Source organism: Clarias gariepinus, chromosome 1, assembly GCF_024256425.1.
Source record: "Clarias gariepinus isolate MV-2021 ecotype Netherlands chromosome 1, CGAR_prim_01v2, whole genome shotgun sequence".
Classification (NCBI taxonomy): Eukaryota; Metazoa; Chordata; class Actinopteri; order Siluriformes; family Clariidae; genus Clarias; species Clarias gariepinus.
Window position 1 is genome coordinate 16,891,417 of NC_071100.1, and position 24,361 is coordinate 16,915,777.

At 38.0% G+C, this 24,361-nt stretch overlaps 1 pseudogene; it reads right to left on the reverse strand.

Moving 5' to 3' along the window:
* LOC128520480 (basement membrane-specific heparan sulfate proteoglycan core protein-like) overlaps positions 1-24,361 on the reverse strand; it is a 119,771-nt pseudogene that overhangs the window by 62,457 nt on the left and 32,953 nt on the right.

Consider the following 24,361-nt stretch of genomic DNA (forward strand, 5'->3'; position numbering starts at 1 on the left):
AGGTCTCATGCTTACTGTTTCTCCTCCCACACCTCAACTCATACCTCATCACTACAAAAAGTACTGAAACGTGTTGCGTTGTTGTGTTTCTTACTTTATAGCACTTTGTTTGCACATTTGCACGTGCACTTTGTCGTCTGTTGTCTATTGTTGTCTCTCGTTTGTATAGAAATGTTTTTTTGTTTTTTTAGGTTACCTTAAAAAAAAAAAATCTGTCATATCTGAGCTAGTCAGCTAATTAGATATCTTAGTTAGCTAGCTAGTTTCAGTAGAGTTGTGTTGTTAATTTGTTTTTGTTTTATGTATGTAGCACTTTGGTCTTCGAGGAATGTGTTTCGCTTCACTGTGTACTAAACTGTATATGGTTGAAATGACAATAAAGCCTACTTGACATGAGTTTCAGTTCATTTTTTCCCACGCTCAAGATCACAAAACAAGTACAGAATAGTGCACCCTGTTTGTTTCCATTATTTTACAAAATAAAAACATAACATTTTGTCGTCATTGTGAGTGCACTTAAATAAAACTTTCTTTAAAGACCTGAAAGATGTATAATTCTTGTCTGTGTGTCCAAAAATTACGGCATATTTTTAGTGCAAGTGATCAAACCCGTAATGCAGTGAGGAATTCAGTACACACTCACACTTGGCATAAACACTTAAACATTTTTCTATGTTAACTTTTGAGCAAGTGGCCATGTTAAGTTGCATGTTTCAGATGATTATTCATATTTAAGGGTGAGTTATTGACAGGTGAGTGATTGGATGTGCCTGGTCCTGTATATTACCACATAAACAGCAGTTAATGGTCTGTCTGTAACGGGATGCGTACTGAACCACGTGACTATGGGTGTTTTTTTTTTTTCTCTTTCATTTTCAAGTATTTTGGTGTACTAAAAAATAATTTATGCAGTTTAAGCGGGGCTTCTTAATTCGTTATTTGTTTGCACTTTGGCTGGCACTGAACCAAAAATAAGTTGTCTTGCGTTTGATTATGATAATAATAATAATAATAATAATAATAATAATAATAAGTCTTACATGTGTCAGGTTTGTTAACGGTGAGGTGATTGGTTGCTTTACATCTCAGGGAGCCCTCATGTCTGTGTTTCCTTCTGGCTCTTTCTTTTGCTGGGATTATGCCCATGCTGTTACTGTATAGTTTCTCTGAGGACTTGACTGGGCTGCGGTTGCTCGATAGTTCAAAACTGGAATTTCCTACAAGTCTACCTGAGTCTCCAATAACTACCTGGACTCCATATTAACATTAATTAACATCAACTGTTATAGCTGAACTGCCTACCACATAACACACAGTATAAATGCAGATCAATTCCTGCTTTCACCCAGATGAGGATGGGTTCCCTGTTGAGTCTGGTTTCTCTCAAGGTTTCTTCCTATTACCATCTCAGGGAGTTTTTCATTGCCACTGTCGCCCTCAGCTTGCTCACCAGGGACAAACTGACCATTTTGATTTATACACATTCACATTCCATACAGACTTGAATAATTCTTTTGATTGTGTAAAGCTGCTTTGCAACAATGACAGTTGTTAAAGGCGCTATACAAATAAAATTTAATTGAATTAATTATTATTATTATTATTATTATTATTATTATTATAATTAATCTGTTTGCTCCAAGCAGAATCAGTACATTTCTCAGTGTGTGCTTTGCAATGTCAAACAACATTCATTAAATTCCCCCTTTAAGATTACTCCAGTCAGTTCCTGGGACGAGGATGGCTATACTGTATTTCGTTTTCTGCTTCCTGTGCTCACAACTAAGCTTCCAAGCAGGACAATGCATGCTTCATTTAATCCTCTGAGGTAATAGAAATTACAACCCTGAAAAAATATGTACACAAACGGTTTTCTTTCCAAAAAGTTAAATGGCAATAAAAATATAAAAAGTAAACGCTGCTGTTTGCAACATAAAATGTGAGCTGCATCTGGCGTAAGACCTGTGCCAAAATATCTGCAGATCTGATGTAAAATATTCTTCTGTATAGATTGTTAGTGTGCATAAAAATTGCACAAACCGTGCTTTATGTTTCGTTCCTCTTCCTTGCCTCAGTAAATCTTGTTTTTGTGTGAGAAATCTAAGTGTATACGTGTGAAAAGCTGAGACATCAATAAGAGTCCTGGGGAAACCTGGTGGCACCTGAGCCAGATGTCTTACATAGAGCAGAAACTGGGCTTTCATAATGTGGCTGATGTAAATATGTTAGATTCATGTGTGACTTTTAAACTTGTATCAGAGAACACGTACAAGAGAATTCTGTAAAGGTGAATGTGTGTGCCAGGCAATCACCTTTATTTCAGTCATGAATTCACAACCACATTTCAGACTCGTGGTCAAATAATTATTCAATGCTGGACACATAGCAGAAAAAGCATGATGATTACTATTATTTTAAAAAAATCTGAAGCGCTTCATGTGAATTTATGCAACCAGTTATTTTCTCGGGGAAAAATTTTTACGTCAACATTGAGGATTTTTGTTTCTTCATTTAAGGCCTTGTTTTTCTGTTGGACACGAGCATGAATCAGCATGTCACGCCCCCAAACAACATAGCAAATAGCATTTAACTCTGAATAAAGCCATTTAAATAAAATTTGAATGTGAAACGGGGGTGGGGCTCCGGCGTGTGAGAAGACGAGACTCTGACATATGTACGGTATGTTTTTTATTTTTAACATTAATTTAATTATTTATTTGCCAATAAATGTTTTGGAAAGACCTATTATTTTCACCACAAACAAGTTCATTAAACCAATGGCGATATTATTTCAGTTAAATTTCAGTTAAATCTACTTACTCATCGTCAGTACCACTTATTCCTGTATTTAAGGGTCGCAGGGGCCTGGAGCCCATCTCAAGAGACTAAGGGCACGAGGTGAGTTACACCCTGGACAGGGCGCCAATCCATCGCAGGGCACACAGACATACACACACACACACACAATGGGCAATTTCAGAACACCAATTAACCTAACCTTTGGAGGAAACTGGAGTACCTGGAGGAAACCCACCAAAAACAACACAAAGTATATGAATGACACAAAACCCGATTGACACGCATAGATTTTCTAATTACACATGATAAAAACTAAAGTCTCACTGTGTTAACGTTTATGTTGCGTAAATTTTATGTAAATAAAAAAGGCTACATTTAATTTAAATTCTAAATTTGTACTGTAATTTTAGTACTGTGATTATGTTTTATTATAAGGAACTATTATTTATTACAAGGAACTGCGGATCATTAATCCTTGGAAGAATGAACAAAGGCCTGAGGCCTCAGTATATGGTCATAACGCCACTTTCCGGTGCAAAGCCAGCAAATGCATAACCCTTACTGTACAGTATGTCGCGGTAAAACTGTCATTCTGGTTGAGTAAATAAAAGTAATGAATGTGTATTATCAACGGGGGTATGTCTGATAAAAAGAACTTTAAAAGCTGAGAAGGTACAAAATTCCTGCGATGAAGCATACTGAAAAGTTTAATTGTATAATTTACAAATACTTTACAACTAATCTGATCAAAAAATAAAGAAATAATGAACAGATAATCCTTGATTTCACTTCTTACAGTGTGTGTAAATACACTCAAACTGGAACTTAAATGTATTAATATTTTGTATAGGATTTTGTATTAATATTTAATATGCTGTGAAATGCAGGCAAAATTACCTGTTTTAATGTTCTAATATTTATGGACCTAACTGTAAATCTCTCCCACAGTTGTGTTTAGTTCATTGGTTCAGTGTTTTTTTTTTCTAAATTTGACTTTAAATGAATTAGAATATTTAAATGTCATGTTTTTACAGCACATTACTGTTCATTTTACAGATCTTTATCATTAATATGTTTATCCTTCACAGAACTCTGTATCTTCATCAGCACTGAGTGTCAGCAGGGGAACAACACACTAAAGGGAAAACACACTGATCTGTGAGCAGTGACTGACCCTCTGATTTCTCTTTATGATTAGATAAGAGTGTGTACAGTGTGTGTAAATGTTGCTGTGTTGTGACGCTGCTCACATGTTCAGTGTTGTACAGAATCACTTAACAGAAAGTCTCTTACTCACCAATAACATTTACCCAGAGTGCATCACTGTAGTGTGTGTAGTAGACTGGGTTTCCTCTTCCAGCTCTGCACCTGTACTGACCTCCATCAGAGACTCTATCTGAGCTGATGGTGTAGTTGGAGTAGTAAGAAGAGGAGGAGTATTGTGTTTTAGTCTCAGTCTCAGTGCTCTGTGTGGGTGTGGTCCAGTAAATCTTCCATCCATCAGACTGCAGATCCAGTCTACAGGTCAGAGTCACTGGGTTTCCTGACAGTGCAGCTCCTATAAGACCTGATGTGATCACAGGTTTGGTGTTTTCTGTAAAAAATAAAACACAGTTCAAGATGTCAGGTTGTCTTTACCTCACTCATCACTTACAGAATTAAATATTATTACTGTCTCTGAGACACTAAACCACCTGCACAGCCTCTTTTAGATATTATTTTTGTTAGACACATGATTGATTTTACTTCTGTTTTAAATCAATATAAGAACAGGTTTATAGACAAGGCATTTACAAAGACATGGAGAAAAAAGATTTTTTATTTCAGCACAACTCAAAGCAGGCGATCAAAGTCATTTCACAAAATTAGACGGTTACAACTGAAATATAAATAAAGCATTTACAAGAAATGAACTGAATCGAATTCACTCGATCTGCTGCAGATTTTCCTGAACGTTTAAATTTCTCATTAAATAACTTTAAACATCATGTTTAATCTGACAGAAAACACAACATTATTAACTGCCCACTATTTGCCACGGCATGTGCTCTATTGGCATTCCACGTCATGGGCCAGCTCGCTATATGAGAAACATTTTCCACCAATCACAGCACACTTATTACGCAAGTCGCCCTTAACATTGTGATTATTATTACGGTCTATGTCTGGTGAATTGGCATCACAATGGCATCACAAACAGCGTGATGAACCACCATATCTGTCTCCTCCCTCTTGCTTCTTCTCCGGTGTGCTTTAAACAGGGGCAGGTGACCCTGTGTGTCATCAGGATTCCCCTCGCAAACTGGAAGTGCAGTCTCGTGAGAGCTCAACCCGAAACCAAAACAAGAGTCAAGAGGCAGTTTTAACATATCAGGCTACATTACGAGGCGCAGATGCTTTTAATCAATAATCAGTCTGATCAGTTCCGTATGGCCCCCACTGCACCCCCCCCCCCCCAAACTTCACTGGATCAGAGCACCGTTCTCATTTATTCAGGTCTCAGTAGAACATGTTCAAATTCCTCAACGAACGGTTATTGAAACGCTATTATGTCCATAACACGTCCTTAATGCTCCTACTGGTAAAGACTGTAATGACTTCAGAGGCGATTTTAAATCAGATGACATGGGTAGAGGACTGTAACTAATTCGGGTCAGTGGAATAGGAGTCATTCTCTCTTACACTCAGTGTTTCAGTATAAAATCTCGCCCCTGGTCCTCTTCACTCATTCACACTCAGACTCTCCACTCGAGCATGGTGATGTTTCTGAAGCAGTAACTTTATGAAGACCATTAAACAGCCTCTCAGCAGCTTATTAAAAGAGTTTTACAGGTTTTTGTGACATTTTCCACTAAATCTAAACTAGTGTTGTTCCACTTGATCTCCAGCTCAGCTCACACCGGCCCTGCTCAGCCGTGCTCACACTGTCTCTCTTTAACTTTAATACAATCATCTACAGGAAACACTTCTCTGTGTCTAACTGTGTAAATGTTACTGTATTGTGATGCTGATCACATGGTGTTTATATGTTCAGTGTTGTACAGAATCACATGAGAGAAAGTCTCTTACTCACCAGTAACGTCTAACTGGAGTTCATCACTGTAGTGTGTGTAGTAGACTGGGTCTCCTCTTCCAGCTCTGCACTGATATCCACCTCTATTAGATTCACTAACTGATCTGATGGTGTAGGAGTTTGTTTCAGGCATAGTGTCAGTGCTCGGTGCAGATGTGTTCCAGTAAAACGTCCATCCAGTAGACTGTGGTGTCAGTGTACAGGTCAGAGTCACTGAGGTTCCTGTCAGGACGTCTCCTTCAGGACTTGATGTGATCACAGCTTTAGGTTTTTCTGTTAGAGATTAAATACAGTATCAGAATGTGAAGTAGTCTTTACTACACAAATCACCTCTACAGTAAAACACTATTACTCTCTCAGTGACGACACTAAACACATCAGGACTAATGTCACATTGTTTATGAATTTTCAGTTATTTAAATGACGTGAATGAAAATCTGTAGAGATATTAAATATTAAATGTGAAGTGTCAGGAATATCAAAGGTAGAGTGAAAGAATAACTGCTATGTGATTATTATACTCTCTAATCTCTCCATCAATTTATCTTTATGGGTGTATTTATTCATTTGTTTATTTATTTGTTTGTGTTTGTTTGTTTGTAATTATGTAAAACCCTGACAGTAAAATCAGCTTGACTATTAGATGAAGAGGAATTGGTTCTCATTAATGTTTCTTATATACAATCAGTATAATGAGGAAGAAAATCAGAAACTAGTGCTAAATGTTACATGTATAAGTAATAACACACACACACACACACACACACACACACACACACACACACTGACCTGATACAGAGAGTGATGGAGGATCACTGATCAGTGAGAGCTGAGAGTCACTTCTCTTCCCTCTGCAGGTGTATTCACCCCCGTCATATTCGACTCTAATCCCCTGTGTTGTGTGTGATGGAGAGACTGGGCTATCGTCCTTAAACCACTCATATGTCCACACAGTGGTTCCTCCTCCATTTATATCACACCTGAACGTCACTCTCTCTCCTCTGAAATAATGTGGTTTAGACTCTACACGCACTGTAGGTTTGGGACTCGCTGTAAAAAAAAGTTTGTATATTAAAATCTATAATTTCTGTAAACACTGAGTGTAGATACAGTAAATCTGCTGACGTGTAAATGCGTGCGTGCGTGCGTGCGTGCGTGCGTGCGTGCGTGTGTGTGTGTACTCTGCAGTGGATTGGCCCCCTGTCCAGTACCCCACCTCATACTGTAGTACACACACATTAAGTTCAGAAGATCCCAGGTTCAAACCCCACAACCACCAAGTTGCCACTGTTGGGCCCTTGAGCAAGGCCCTTAACCCTCCACTGCTCAGATGTGTAATGGCTTAAAAAAAATATATATAAGTCGCTCTGGATAAGAGCATCTGCCAAATGCCTAAATGTAAAGTAGTGTAGAATTGTGTGAGAATGTAAATATCCCACGTCTACATAAGCAGTGTGTCTGAATGAAGCCATGAGGAACATTTATATAATAGTGACGTGTAAACTTAACTTTAAAAGGCCATATCACCATATTATCACCATATCTAAGTGTCAATTCCATCACAACTGCAATTCTATAAGTAGCACGATTTTATAAACCAGATTCGATATTATATTTCTCCTGATTTTGGGACAGTTTAATTTTTGCTTTGTAATGTTTGAAGATTAAATGAAGCCGATTCCTAATAACATCAGTTTTCTCACTTAAAACCCAAGTGCAGAATTGAAACAATACAAACTAACTTTAAATTCAGGTGTGAAAGAGTTCAGAGTGCGCCACCTGTAGGGTTAAAAAAAAAAGAAAAACATGTCCGGTTGCATTGTTTTCTTGTTTCTGGTCCAAATGAACACAATAGTACCAAATTTTTTCATGTGATTTCACATTAATTTAGATTAAACATGATTATTGAAGTTATTTAATCAGAAAACACAACATTACTAACTGCCTACTGTGTTTCCTGATTGGCCAGCTCGTTATATGAGAAACATTTTCCACCAATCACAGCACAATCACACAATCACAGCGCACACACACACACACACGTCGGCACAGTGTTCATATATCAGGGACAGGAAAATTACACTTTCAATACATGAGAATTGTTTAATATGTTAAAATAAACATTCATGTCTTTAATTCTGTGTCCTTTTTCCTTAACAGAGGCTTCGCTGTTGTGGTTAAAACAGAGATCATCATAGTTCATGTGTGGTAGTACTGATATTGAACACAACTGCACACTCATAAGTGTATTTTTAAAAATGTACAATGCCATCTGTTAAATTTTGGAATGAACTAACATTTATAATCCCGTGTCACTGCCCTGACTCCAGCTGGTGAGTAACTTTGTACGTTTGTAACTGTGTAATTTTAAACATACAAAAAGAGAGTGCATCAGTATTTATATTCACAAGAACATTTAGGGGAAAACTGAATAAGCTGCACGATTCGACTTCTCTTTCATGGGTCTACAACAAACCGTACAGGATTAGTTACGGCCAAACTTTTGTACGGAAGAAGAAAAAAAGAGAAAAATAATAAGCCTGTGAAATAAAAGTAGTAATGATTCGCTTCGCAAGCACCACTAATTATAATATTAATCACTGCACTACTACTACGACTACTACTACTACTAATAATAATAATAATAAAGAGAAAGTACAGTCAAAAAAGAATCATTAATTATACAAAAGAAGAAGAGAAGAAAAGAAAAAAAACTTGAGTTTTATGAATATAAAAAGTATATAAATATATATATAAAAACACAATTCATACACACTAAATAAACCCTGCCTTTACAAAGTGAAAGTGTGTGCCATTGTGAGCAGCTTTATTTCACTCATAAAATACTCAGATCATTCTGCTGTAAACATCCTTACTGATCACTGCATGTATGTTCGTGCACACACACACACACACACTCACACACACCTGTTATCTCTCCCCACAGTGTGTGTAAATACACTCAAACTAAAACTTAAACATCTACAGATTACAAAAATATGATTAAGATTTTTGTATTAATATTTAATATGCTGTGAAATGCTGGCAAAATAACCTGTTTTAACACTAGAAGCGCCGCGCCAGTGTCAACTACTTATAACGCGGTTCACCGGTCATTTGACCGCCTATTGTTTTGAATGGGAAGCTGTTGCTGACCCACAATGATCGCAGCTATAGTTTTTTTTTATATTCAACTGAGAAAACCTACTACAGAGTCTCTAAGGGGACAAAGGAAGAGAAAAGAAACGGCAGAAGAAAAAAAAAGTCATGTTTTGCATTATAACCTAAAGATTTTGGCATGATTTTTTTCTGCCATTTTTTCTCCTCCTAGGGGCTTCGTACTATAACACAAAGGAAGGCTCTACTTAATTTTATATCGTTTTGAAAAAATTCATTAGTTCGTTCATTTTATTTGAAGCTTCTGAACGTCTCGGATGGAGCAGGAGCAGCGATTTAGTTCTGAACTTGCTTCCGCTTATCGTATCCAAGATCAACTTGCACTTGGGCAATGAGCCATTCATTCCAGCGTTGATAATCAGTGGTATTTTTTTTTTCATATTCGACTGAGAAAACCTACTTTAGAGTCTCTAAGGGGAGTCACTAAGTCTCTACTTAATTTTATAATGTTTTGAGAAAATTAATTAGTTCATTCTAATTCTAATAAGAGCTGTGCATTTTGAGGTAGAGGCTGCTTTTTTCCGAGCTCCGCCAGACTGACCAATTTTTCTACTTTTTCGTCCCCTTACGAAGAGTAAACATATAACAGATAAGTATTTCATACTACCTTATAATATATTCACCCGAAACGCGTGTTATATCGTTTTTGTATAAGTTTATTTCGCATAAGTTTTAATTGTTTCGCAGCACACCGCTCCTAGCCGGCTTTCCATTAGCATCGCTAGCCCGTTAGCCCGGCTATCACAAGTTTGTTTACACTCTTTCACACCGGTTATTTCTATTTTTAGACACCATGTCGGTTGTTTCTCTGCCTCTGTGTGCAGGTGAGGAGACATTGGAGCTGCACTTGGTGGACTTGGAGATGGAGGCCGTGGAGAAGCTGATCCGCGACCTACAGGTGAAGCTGGCCCGGCTACAGCAGCGGAAAGCCACGCTGGAATCGTCGCAGACCGACGCTCACCTGTCCCAGGTAAATTCTCGGCATGAGAATTCTCCGACAACCTCTACTCCGCGTGCTTCTCTGCCCAGGTCCAACGCACCGGGGACGCAGCCCGCCCAGGTTTCCTTCACCCCGGCGCCGGGATACCACGAGGCCTGGATACTGCAGCAGCGGAAGACGCGCGCCAAGCCCCGGGCGAGGACCTCTCCTCCTCCGCCACCACCCGTCTTCGAGATCTCAACCCGAAACCGCTTCGCTCCTCTCCGTGAGACGGCACACGACGCGCTGGTCATCGGAGACTCCATTGTCCGGCACGTACGTGCTACCACAGCTAAAGGTAAGGCGTACACGCGCTGTTTACCTGGTGCACGTGTTCTTGATGTTGCTGCACAGGTGCCTGCGGCCCTGAGGAAGAACATTCGAGCTGTGGTTCTTCATGCTGGCACCAACGACATCAGGCTGAGGCAGACGGAAATCCTAAAGAAGGACTTCAGGAGCCTGGTCGAGAAGGTCCGCAGCACATCACCCACGACAAAGATCGTCGTATCTGGACCACTTCCAACATTTCAGAGAGGAATCGAGAGGTTCAGTAGATTATTTGCCTTCAATGAATGGTTACAATCTTGGTGTCAACAACAGAGATTACCCTTTGTTGATAACTGGAATGTTTTCTGGGAGCGTCCTAGGCTCTACCGCACAGATGGCCTGCACCCTAGCAGAGCTGGAGCAGCGGTCCTCTCTGACAACATCTCCAGGACATTACGAACCATCTGACTTGCGGTAAGTCATACCTCAGATTCTTTAGATATCAGCCACAATACAACTCACCATACTAATAGACGCACACACATAGCTTGTACTATTGAAACTGTGTCTGTTCCCCGAATAGTGAGAAAAAAGAATAAATTCGTTAAATCCAGCCGAAACAATCTGGTAACCATTAAACCAGAAAAAGGCCAAATAAGTAATCGAAGTCTATCTCTAAAGTTTGGACTTCCCAACATTAGATCCCTTACGCCTAAAGCACTTATTGTTAATGAAATGGTATCAAATTATTGCCTTGACGCACTCTGCCTCACTGAAACCTGGCTTAAACCAAATGAATACATTGGTCTGAATGAGTCTACTCCGTCAGGATATTTTTATAAGCACGAGCCCCGTCTAATTGGTCGCGGTGGTGGTGTCGCCACTATCTACAAAGATGTACTCACTGTTACTCAGAAAATAAGGCCCAGGTTTAACTCATTTGAAGTGCTCGTCATTAATGTTGCACTTAATGAAATACATAATAAACCCGCGCTATATTTTACTCTGGCCACCGTGTACAGACCCCCAGGGCCATATGACGATTTTCTTAAAGAATTTGGACATCTGCTATCAGACCTAATTGTTAACTCTGACAAAGTGTTGATAGTAGGTGACTTTAACATTCATGTAGATGATGCTAACGACACTTTAGCCCTCGCATTTATGGACTTACTAAATTCCTTTGGGGTTAAACAAAATATAAATAGATCAACTCACCGCTGTAATCATACACTAGATTTAATTATATCTCATGGTATAGATGTCACTAATATAGAGATTTTAACTCAAAGTGATGATATCACAGATCATCACCTCCTGATATATACTCTACCCGTAGAACAGATTAGCTGTGTCTCTCCACGTTATCGATTTGTTAAAAATATGAATCCGACTACTAAAGACAGATTCACAAGTAATCTACCGGATCTGTCCCAAATTCTTATTAGACCCCTAAATGCAGACGATCTAGACGAAGTGACCAGCAGCATGGGTACTATTTTTACCAGTACATTAGACACTGTTGCTCCCATCAGATTAAAAAAAGTCAGAGATAAAACACTTGCTCCTTGGTACAATAGTCATACTCGCGCCCTAAAGAGAGCAACCCGTAACCTTGAGCGAAAATGGAGAAAAACTAAATTAGAAGTTTTTCGAATTGCATTTAAAGACAGTATGTGCAGCTATAGACGGGCTCTAAAAACCGCTAGGACCGAGCATCTTAGCCAACTGATAGCAAGAAACCAAAACAATCCCAAGTTCTTATTTAGTACAGTAGCCTGCCTAACAAAACCTAAGATGCCTGCAGAGAGTACTCCACAACATTTTAGTAGTGAAGATTTTATGGACTTCTTTAATGAAAAAATCGATAGCATAAGGAAGAAAATAACAGAGGTTCAACCTCTAATAGCATCTCATGATCCAGTTCAGCCTAGAGCTTTACATTTAGATTTTCAGTGCTTTACAGGTATAGGACAGGAAGAGCTGTATAAACTTATCACCTCAGCTAAATCAACAACGTGCCTGTTAGACCCAATACCAACCAGATTTTTAAAAGAAGTGATGCTTACAGTTGGAGAGCCACTTCTAAACATTATTAATTTTTCATTATATCTAGGTCACGTCCCTAAACCTTTGAAGCTGGCAGTTATTAAGCCGCTTCTTAAAAAATCTAATTTGGACGCGAATAAAATAACAAATTATAGACCGATTTCAAACCTTCCGTTCATATCAAAGATATTAGAAAAAGTAGTATCAGCACAAATATGCACATTCTTGCAGGAAAACAACATCCTAGAAGAATTTCAGTCAGGTTTCAGGCCCCATCATAGTACAGAAACTGCACTAGTTAAGATTGCAAACGACTTGTTTTTAGCTTCAGACCAAGGCTGCATCTCAATACTAGTCTTACTTGATCTAAGTGCTGCATTCGACACCATAGATCATAATATTCTCATAGACCGCCTACAAAATCATATAGGTATTCAGGGGCAGGCATTAAAATGGTTTAGATCATACCTGTCTGATCGATACCATTTTGTAGATCTAAATGGAGTACCGTCTGACGTAATGCCAGTGAAATATGGGGTCCCACAAGGGTCAGTTTTAGGACCTTTCCTGTTCTCAATTTACATGCTTCCCCTGGGAAACATCATTAGAAGGCATGGGATTAGTTTCCATTGTTATGCTGATGATACCCAATTATACATCTCAAAAAAAACAGATGAAATACCCAAGTTGTCTAGATTAACAGAGTGTGTCCAGGACATAAAAGATTGGATGACCAATAACTTTCTTTTACTAAACTCAGATAAGACAGAGATATTGCTCATCGGCCCAAAAACCAGCATACAACAGCTTTCACAATTCAGCCTGTGTTTAGAAGGATGTACTGTTACTACTAGCTCAACAGTAAAAGACCTGGGCGTAATATTAGACAGTAACTTGTCTTTTGAAAATCATATTTCCAAAAAAAAAAAATGCTGCTTTGGGACAATGTTGTTGACAATGAAATGTGGAAGTGATGTGTGGCCACTCAATGAGAACTAAACCAAAGATTTCGGTAACTACACGGGGTGTAACATCTGCTTAGTGACACTGAACAGCTGAACAACTTCACTTTTCCGTTATGGTAACATAAGCACCTCGGATACCTGTCGCTGCTGCTGTGGAAATACAGTATTACGCTACGGACATTAAATATAGAATATTTATTGAAACAAAAACTAATACCATTATAAAATATATAACGTATTAAAACGTTTATAACTTATCAAAAATGATTCGATTAATTTCGATTCATTTATTTTATTTATTTCTTTTTTTTTTTTACAGATTACAAGCCTATATAATACTAAGGGTTTCTAAATTAAGTTGAAATGTAAATTATTGTGTCCTATTTATATGATGTCGTCCTCGATAATGATTATAATAAATATATAAATAATTTTTTGAGTTTATTTTTTTACGCTCCAGTGATATGTAATAACTGATAATTTTTCATTCCCTTTGCCGCTAGAGTGAAGATCCGTTGTTCACTAGTTCCCTACAGCGCTACAGTTCACTACTCTGTGCAGTTGTGTGTGCACGGAGAGGTGGGTGTGTATGTGCGCGCATCTAATAGGTGTGTGTGCACGGAGAGTTTGTGTGCGCGCATTTCATATGTAGTTGTTTGAGCAGTTAGTAGTATATATGTATGTGTGACTGTTTCGTATATGTGTATGCAAGTGGTTTATGTGTGTGTGCATGAGTAAAATTTGATTTAAGCCCTATACGGCGCCTCATCGAGTTTCAGGTAAATTTTTCATGATGAGTGTGTGTATGCACTTTAAATATACAGTAAACAATAAACACTGCCTTTTGCAAAGTAAGTGCAGTTGATCAAAAGGCTGATAAACGCGCGTGCAGATATGAGCAGATTTATCAATAAAACTGCAGACATACTCTCCCTGAAATGCAACAATTAATATATATATATATAGTCTATTCGCTGAATACAACGCGACAGCGCGCTCCAAGCCGAACACCCGCAGACCCCCCAGTTACTGTAATGCCTCTTTTCACCTTTCATTCACGATAGGTATGAAGTTATCAAACCGGTTTCCTTGATGGGGGAATTGGCTGTATTGGGGGTTTTAAAACAAAATAACAAGACCGAGCAGACGTCTCTCTCTAAAATGTATTTCGCCAGCAGAACATAAAATAAATAGAAAATAAAATGTTAGATGGTGCCAATTAAATCAGACTTCATAGTTGTATTTGATACTTTGAGTTTAGTTCATACATTGACTGAATATATTCAGATTTTGTAAAATAATGAAAACTGATGTCTCTGTTTCCTTCTTCCTTACATTTGTCCACATCACCATTCTTTCCTCGTTTTAATCTGTTTATTTAAGTGAAATATAGTTTGCATAAAGGTCTAAATATTCCTTTTTATTTATGGACAGGTGTATTATGTTTGATCTGCATTATTACATTATGTTTCAAGACATGCTTCATTTACCTTAGTTAAATTGACACATTTATACCTTACAGCGTGGACACACTAAAATCTAATGCCACAAAAAGAAAACAAATCATATGATCAATAAAAAATAAAAGCTTAGAGATGACTATTTTGTCATATTTTTGTGTTCATTGAAATAAATTAAAACATAAGTATTTTTATTTCTGATATGTACATATATGTTACAATAATGGTCGTTAAGGAATTTTGTTTCTCCATTCAAGCTATTTACACTGCGTTCCAAATTATTATGCAAAAAGTGTTTAGGAGTGATAAGGTAAGAAGTTTTGGTTTGTCAGTTGAACTCATGGATGGTGATGTGTGCCGGGGCTCTTTATATCACTAAAAGCAATTGCAGACACCTGTGCTAATTAGTTTGGCAGCTGTGTCCAATTAAAGGCAACGCTACTTAAGAAGGCTGTCCCACATTATTAAGCAGCCTACATTTTCAACCAAAATAGGAAAGAAAAAAGGACCTGTCGGCTGCTGAGAAGCAACAAATTGTTGAGTGTTTAAGTCGAGGCATGAGAATAATCAACAATGCCAAGACACTTCTTCGCGATTATCACACAATCAAGAAGTATGTAGCTGACTCAGAGCACACACATGTGCATGCTGATAAGGGAAAATGGAGGACTCTTTCCAACAGGCAATTAAATCGGGTTAAAAGAGCAGCTGCAAACATGCAGACAAGTTTTTGAAGCTGCTGGTGCCTCCAACGTGCCCCGAACAACAAGATGCAGGGTCCTCCAGAGGTTTGCAGCTGTGCGTAAGCCATCCTTTCGACCTCCCCTATCCACTGCACACAAGCAGAAACGGCTCCAGTGGGCCAAACATTACATGAAGACTGACTTCAAAACTGTTTTGTTCACCGATAAGTGCCGTGCAAGCCTCAATGGTCCAGATGGATGGAGTGCTGGATGGATGGTTGATTGCCACCCCATGCAAACGTTCTGTCACGAACTTGGACTGTGGGCTGAGGTGTGGCAAGGCATAGGCGCAGAGGGGGATGATAATGATGACGGGAGGCAGTTCACATCTAAGCAACAGCTCTGGGAGGCTATTCTGTCCTCATACAAAACAATTGAAGCAGATGCCATCCAAAACCAGTTACCTTTCAGTTTGTAATAACCTGCTAATGCTTATAACTTCACAAATGACAATTTTTCGTTCTTTATAAAAATGAAAAGTTTGGAACTTGGAACATGCATTTGAGTGTTTTATTTTTTTTTAAATATACTGTTATCACTGAGCAGTTTGTTCAAAAACCTTTCAATTGTCCTCTAATAGTTGATGACTGGAAAATTACAATGACTGCATTTCATATAGGTAATTTGGAAAATCTAAGAAAAATATGTTTTGCATAATAATTTGGAACGCAGTGTATTTATTCATTTATTTATTTATTTACATACAGTAAAGGCGTTTAAAAATGACCATGTTCAATAAGCTTCATTCTTTAGACAACAGGACAATGAGGTCTGCTGGAAGTGGCAGTTGTTGACCTACATCTTGCATGTGAACAGAGTGCTAAGCGCGGGGGTGGGGTTGGGGGTTACCTACTGAAGCGCGCTGCCATTTCACGCAGAACATGGCCAATAAACTAGACAAGTTTGGTATCAAGTTCTGGGTGGCCGCTGATGTTGAAACAAAATACATATTGAACGCAATTCTCTATCTAGGGAAAGACGACAGTAGGGCGGCTGGTCAGCGGTTATCAGACACCGTTGTAATGCGTATTGTGGGGGCTTTCCTGGGGAAAGGAAGAAATATAACGCTCACGATTTACCAGGCAAAACGAAAGAAAAATGTATGCATTCTGAGCACAATGCATCAGGCAGTTTCAACTGATAATGGCGAAAAGAAACTGCTGAAACAATTTCCTACTACAACAGCACTAAAGTTGGCGTTGATGTTATGGCTGTATTCAGTAAAGAGAGTAAAGAGAGTAAAGGGAGGCACCCGGCGCTGGCCTGTGGCTGTGTTTTACAACCTCCTAGACCTGCCAGCAATTAACACTAGAAGCGCCGAGCAGCGGTCATTTGACCGCAAGGGGGTAAAAAAAAAATAATACTTCACACTCGATCAATTTCCAGGACCCTCCTTTCATGACTTTTCCTAGTTCTGTGAGCTTAATCACCCTGTATGCTTAAATTTTTTAAATCGCACCAGTAAAAGCCAGTATAAAGCTATTTTGCTCTTATTTACGTGAAATCGCTGACAGCTGCGCGGCGGCATGACGTTTCCTGTCTTTTCCAACCTGCGATTCTCATTTCTCTCAGCAGATGGCGCAAGGAATCGCGCATACTATCTATGCGTCATTCAGTGCGTATGTGTAACTATCTCAGGTTTCATTCCATATATTCAGTTTATATATATATATATATATATATATATATGCTTCCGTAAAATATCGACAATTCGTCCTTCGTTCTGGCGTTGATAATCAGCGATATTTTATAAGGACATTTAGGGAATTTCGCTGTACTTAATTTTATAAGGTTTTGAGAAAATTAATTAGTTTGTTCGTTCTGTTAGAAGCTTCCGTGAAATTATCTCTAAAACAATATTGTTTTACATATTACATATGTAATGACCCCTCCTGAGGATATAAAGCCTCATAATTGAATGTAAATAAATCAGATCTACCACAGCATATAATAAACTATGCTATGTCATAACCGAAGCAAACACCACGATTATGCCTCGTTTCGTTCAGTGTTGCTAGGCAACGGACCACGCGCCTAATCGGCGGGAACGTGGTTCACTTTGCCGCGGTGTATTATAAACCTGTGGAATGTTTCACTGCTTATGCATAAAAGCGAGGGAAATGTGAAAGTGATGTGTGGCCACTGAATGAGAACTAAATCAAAGATTTCGGTAACTACACTGAGTGTAACATCTGCATAGTGACACTAAACAGCTGAACAACTTCACTTTCCCGTTTACCTCTGAGAAAAAAAAGCTGTATGTTGTTTGTTTATATGTAGAATGTTTATAAAAGTACAAGAAGTAGGCGCGCGCGCGCGCACAGACACACACACACACCTCCCCTGAGCCCTCGGTCAACATCTAATGACCGTCGATATGCAAATGAGTCAAGACGTAGCCTAACGTGGTGTCGTGTCGGATTTCAGCGGTCAAAGAAAGTGGAAAGACTTTGAAGCAGTTGCAGCGTTTTTTTCAGTTACAACAAGCACAGCGATGAGTCCACGTTGTTTCACTGGTTATGACATAGTGACACTAAACAGCTGAACAACTTCACTTTTCTGTTTACCTCTGAGAAAAAAAAAGCTGTATTTAGTTTGTTTATATTCAGAGTAACACCTTCCAACCACCTCTCATGGTCTATTGTTAGTTTTAATGATTTGGCTGAAACTAATTATCACTACATAAGTACCCCAGCACCATTGATCATGAGTTTCAGCTGAAACTAATTCTATACATGCAACAGAAAATGTAGATGCAGATTCCAAATGTATAAAGATACATGCTATATATATATATAATAGCGGAATATATATATATATATATATATATATGTCTATATATATATGTCTATATATATATATATATATATATATATTCCGCTTCAGCGTGTTTCTTAATCTTTCCCTATATATATATACTTTTTAAATAAAATCGCTATTACTTGACCCTGAAGTTTAGTTTAGCACACAAAAACTGAAAAGTCCTTTCTGGTAAATCAACTGCATATGTAGTTTATTCACAGCAATTCATTAATAAAATGAATATACATTGTACAGTACAAGGTAAACACGAGAAAGATTACAAAATTAAAAAAACAAAGAGTGTCTTCTTTACAAACAGCTTCTACTGTGCGTCGAGATGCTGAAATCACTTGCATGTTGCCCCTCAATTTTGTGCTTCCATTTCAAGTGGAGAGATATTTGACCGACAGCTTAGAACAAAAGAACTGTAGGTGTGATCACAACCCCCTCCGAACGACCGTGCCATCAATCACTGACCACCTCAGAAGTTCCCTCCAATGTATGCTGATGTTTTGCAAGTATTTTTGCAAAACTATGGCACTCTCTTAAAAGGTGGTTGGAATGTGTTATTCATTCATTTATTCTATACAAGGGCACTAACTACACAGATCAAACTGTTACCTTATTTTATTCTTATTCTTATACTCATCGCTGTGCTTGTTGTAACTGAAAAACGCCGCAACTACTTCAGGGGAGGTGTGTGTGTGTGTGTGAGAGAGAGAGAGAGCGCGCGCGCGCGCTGCAGCCTGTGAATGAATACGCACAGCAGAGGGACAGAGACATGAGGGACATCTAATACCTTATTGTGTAGTGTCCCTTTTTCAGCGGATTTCTCTGATACCGCAGATCAGTTTATCAACTTGTAATATATTAATTTTAGGAATATATTAACATGTGCAGACATTTAGTTGATGGGGCGCTGCCCCTATTGCCCCTGAATAGAGCCAGCCTCGATTACACACACATACACACATATATATATAGCATGCATCGAATACACACACATATATATATATATATATATATATATAGCATGTATCTTTATACATTTGGAATCTGCATCTACATTTTCTGTTGCATGTATAGAATTAGTTTCAGCTGAAACTCATGATCAGGGGTGTTGGGGTACTTATGTAGTGATAATTAGTTTCAGCCAAATCATTAAAACTAACAATAGACCATGAGAGGTGGTTGGAAGGTGTTACTCTGAATATAAACAAACTAAATACAGCTTTTTTTTTCTCAGAGGTAAACAGAAAAGTGAAGTTGTTTAGCTGTTTAGTGTCACTATGTCATAACCAGTGAAACAACGTGGACTCATCGCTGTGCTTGTTGTAACTGAAAAAACACTGAAACTGCTTCAAATTCTTTCCACTTTCTTTGACCGCTGAAAGATCTGATTTATTCAAATTTAATATTGTTTTAGCGATAATTTCACGGAAGCGAGTTCAGAACTAAATCGCTGCTCCGAGACGTTCAGAAGCTTCAAATAGAATGAACAAACTAATAATATTTTCTCCATACGATATAAAATTAAGTAGAGCTTCCCTTTTTGTTATAGTACGAAGCCCCTAGATGGACAAAGGAGGAGAAAAAACGGCAGAAAAAAGTCAAAAACTTTGGGTTATAATTCCAAACATGACTTGTTTTTTCCCTCTGACTTGTTTTTTTCCCTCTTCCTTTGTCCCCTTAGAGACTCTGTGGTAGGTTTTCTCAGTTGAATATGAAAAAAAGATACCGCTTATTATCAACGCGGGAATGAATGGCGCATTGTCCAAGTGCAAGTTGATCTTGGAGCTAAACTATTTGCTTTGGGTGAAAGCGCCATCTAGCGATCATTGTGTGTCAGCAGCAGCTTCCCATTCAAAACAATAGGCGGTCAAATGACCGCTGAACCGCGCTTTTAGTAGGTGACACTGGCGCGGCGCTTCTAGTGTTAATGCACATATTCTATATAAACAGTGCATGAATGTGACAATAAGCAGAAGGAGATTTATTCTGGAGTTGGTAAAGGAGCTATGTGTGCACCAGAAAACGGAAAAGGCAGCAGGGGCACAGTATACTAAGCTGTTTATAAAGTAGACACTGTTTTTTTTATGAATTACTGTAAATAAACTACATACCTATGAGATGTGCGCACATACATACACAAACTCTCTGTGCACACACAACTGCACAGAGTAGCGAACTGTAGCGCTGTAGGGAACTATTTATATATTTATTATAATCCTTATCAAGGATGACATCTTATAAATAGGACACAATAATTTACATTTCAACTTAATTTAGAAACCCTTAGTATTATATAGGCTTGTAATCTGTAAAAAAATAAATAAATCTCCATACATCTTGTAAATTAATAAAATCATTAATAAAATCATTTTCGATAAGTTTCAATACGTTATATATTTTATAATGGTATTAGTTTTTGTTTCAATAAATATTCTATATTTAATATCCGTAGCGTAATATTTCCACAGCAGCAGCGACAGGTATCCGAGGTGCTTATGTTACCATAACGGAAAAGTGTTGAGCTGTTCAGTGTCACCATGCAGATGTTACACCCCGTGTAGTTACCGAAATCTTTGGTTTGGTTCTCATTGAGTGGCCACACATCACTTCCACATATCCACATTCCCCAATAGGCGCGTGGTCCGTTGCCTAGCAACACCGAATGAAACGAGGCATAATTGTGGTGTTTACTTCAGTCATGACGTACAATAGTTTATTATCTGCTGTGGTAGATCTGATTATTTATTCAAACACAATAATAAAGCTTTATATCCTCAGGAGGGGTCATTACTCTGTTTTTATCGATAATTTCACGGAACCGATTTCAGAACTAATCTAAAGCATTGTCACACTAAAAAAACATCCGAGAAGTTCAGAAGCTTCAAATAAAATGAACGAATAAATGACGTTTGATAAAATGATAATAAAACGTTATAAAATTAAGTAGAGCTAAATCCCTAAATCTCCTCATGAAATATCGCTGATTATCAAAGCGGGAATGAATGGCGAATTGTCGATATTTCACGGAAGCATATATATATATATATATATATATATATATATATATATATATATATATATATATATATAAATTGCACATATGAAATAAAATCAGAGAATTTATGCGCGATCCCTTGCGCCATCTGCTATAAGAAATGAGCATCGCAGGTTGAAAAAGGCAGGAAACGTCAATTTCACGTAAATAAGAGCAAATTAGCTTCATACTGGCTTTTACTGGTGCAATTTTGAAAATGTAAGCATGCTGGGTGATTAAGCTCACAGATCTAGGAAAAGTCATGAAAGGAGGGTCCTGGAATTTGATCAAGTGTGACTTTTTTTTTCCCCCTTGCGGTCAAAATGACCGGTGCTCGGCGCTTCTAGTGTTAATGTTCTAATATTTACTGTATGGACCTAACTGTAAATCTCTGCCACAGTTGTGTTTAGTTCATTGGTTCAGTGTTTTTTTTCCTAAATTTGACTTTAAATGAATTAGAATATTTAAATGTCATGTTTTTATAGCACATTACTGTTCATTTTACAGATCTTTATCATTAATATGTTTATCCTTCACAGAACTCTGTATCTTCATCAGCACTGAGTGTCAGCAGGGGAACAACACACTAAAGGGAAAACACACTGATTTGACTGACCCTCTGATTTTTCTTTATGATTAGATAAGAGTGTGTACAGTGTGTGTAAATGTTACTGTGTTGTGACGCTGCTCACATGTTCAGTGTTCTACAGAATCACTTCACAGAAAGTCTCTTACTCACCAATAACACTTAGTGAGAGTGGATCACTGTACAGAGTGTAGTAGACTGGGGTTCCTCTTCCAGCTCTGCACCTGTACTGATCTCCATCAGAGACTCTATCTGAGCTGATGGTGTAGTTGGAGTAGTAAGAAGAGGAGGAGTATTGTGTTTCAGTCTCAGTCTCAGTGCTCTGTGTGGGTGTGGTCCAGTAAATCTTCCATCCATCAGACTGCAGATCCAGTCTACAGGTCAGAGTCACTGGGTTTCCTGACAGTGCAGCTCCTATAAGACCTGATGTGATCACAGGTTTGGTGTTTTCTGTAAAAAATAAAACACAGTTCAAGATGTCAGGTTGTCTTTACCTCACTCATCACTTACAGAATTAAATATTATTACTGTCTCTGAGACACTAAACCACCTGCACAGCCTCTTTTTCATATTATTTTTGTTAGACACATGATTGATTTTACTTCTGTTTTAAATCAATATAAGAACAGGTTTATAGACAAGGCATTTACAAAGACATGGAGAGAAAAGATTTTTTATTTCAGCACAACTCAAAGCAGGCGATCAAAGTCATTTCACAAAATTAGACGGTTACAACTGAAATATAAATAAACCATTTATAAGAAATGAACTGAATCGAATTCACTCGATCTGCTGCAGATTTTCCTGAACGTTTGAATTTCTCATTAAATAACTTTAAACATCATGTTCAATCTGACAGAAAACAGAACATTATTAACTGCCCACTATTTGCCACGGCATGTGCTCTATTGGCATTCCACGTCATGGGCCAGCTCGCTATATGAGAAACATTTTCCACCAATCACAGCACACTTATTACGCAAGTCGCCCTTAACATTGTGATTATTATTACGGTCTATGTCTGGTGAATTGGCATCACAATGGCATCACAAACATCGTGATAAACCACCATATCTTTCTCCTCCCTCTTGCTTCTTCCCCGGTGTGCTTTAAACAGGGGCAGGTGACCTTGTGTGTCATCAGGATTCCCCTCGCAAACTGGAAGTGCAGTCTCGTGAGAGCTCAACCCGAAACCAAAACAAGAGTCAAGAGGCAGTTCAAACATATCAGGCTACATTACGAGGCGCAGCTGCTTTTAATCAATAATCAGTCTAATCAGGTCCGTATGGCCCCCACTGCCCGAAAACTTCACTGGATCAGAGCATCGTTAATCACTTATACACTTCGAGCAGTGACTAACCGCGCTCGATCAGCAAAGGGGAATTACAGTTTCACAACTCAACCATGATGCATCACGCTGTTTATCCTATTCTATAAATATCCCTCTGCTAGCATGTTTGTCACATGAATAGTAAACAAATAAATGTTAGTTTATTAGTTGTTTTTATAAATAAATGTACAAAAATATTTTCCAAAAAATACTAAATGATTTTTAGGCTCTTGTGGGAGTGCCACATTTAACTTAATACTACCCGTATTAGTGCACAGGGCATTGCTCAAGATTTTGGAAATCATGTTGAATGTTTTCTAAACCATGATGTATTTCTAATTTAATTAGATTTACCATGTAAATAATATGATATTGTAGCAACCCAGAAAACATATGTACATAAACTGTTCTCGTCTCCACACCCCGAGGATCTTCAGGAGATTTTATTATTCAAATAACATTCATAACGCTTTTTTGCTGGTTGTGTCCAGCACTGAATAATTATTTGACCAGGAATGGCTGGAATGTGGTTGAGAGTTTATGACTGAAATGAAGCTGCACACATCATGTGCACTTTCATTTTGTAAAAGGCGATATGAACAGTGGCAACTTTTGCAAAGTAGATAAAATGTAAAATCAATAAAAGTACTCCAGAAAAACAAAACTGAAATATATACGCTCTAAATAAAGTGAAAGTGTGGGCGATGTGAGCAGCTTTATATCAGTCATAATGTACTCAGATCACAAAACAACAACAACAACAACAACGAATACAAAAAACATAGCAGAGCATAATGAGGTCATTATCATATTGTTAAAACCTCCGTAATAGTTCGTAATAGTCAGTAGCATCGTTTTAATTTCTCTTAATGACGGAAGTGTCGTTACGGTTTCATTATCATTTATTCAGGTCTCAGTAGAACATGTTCAAATTCCTCAACGAACGGTTATTGAAACGTTATTATGTCCATAACACGTCCTTAATGCTCATACTGGTAAAGACTGTAATGACTTCAGAGGCGATTTTAAATCAGATGACATCGGTAGAGGACTGTAACTAATTCGGGTCAGTGGAATAGGAGTCA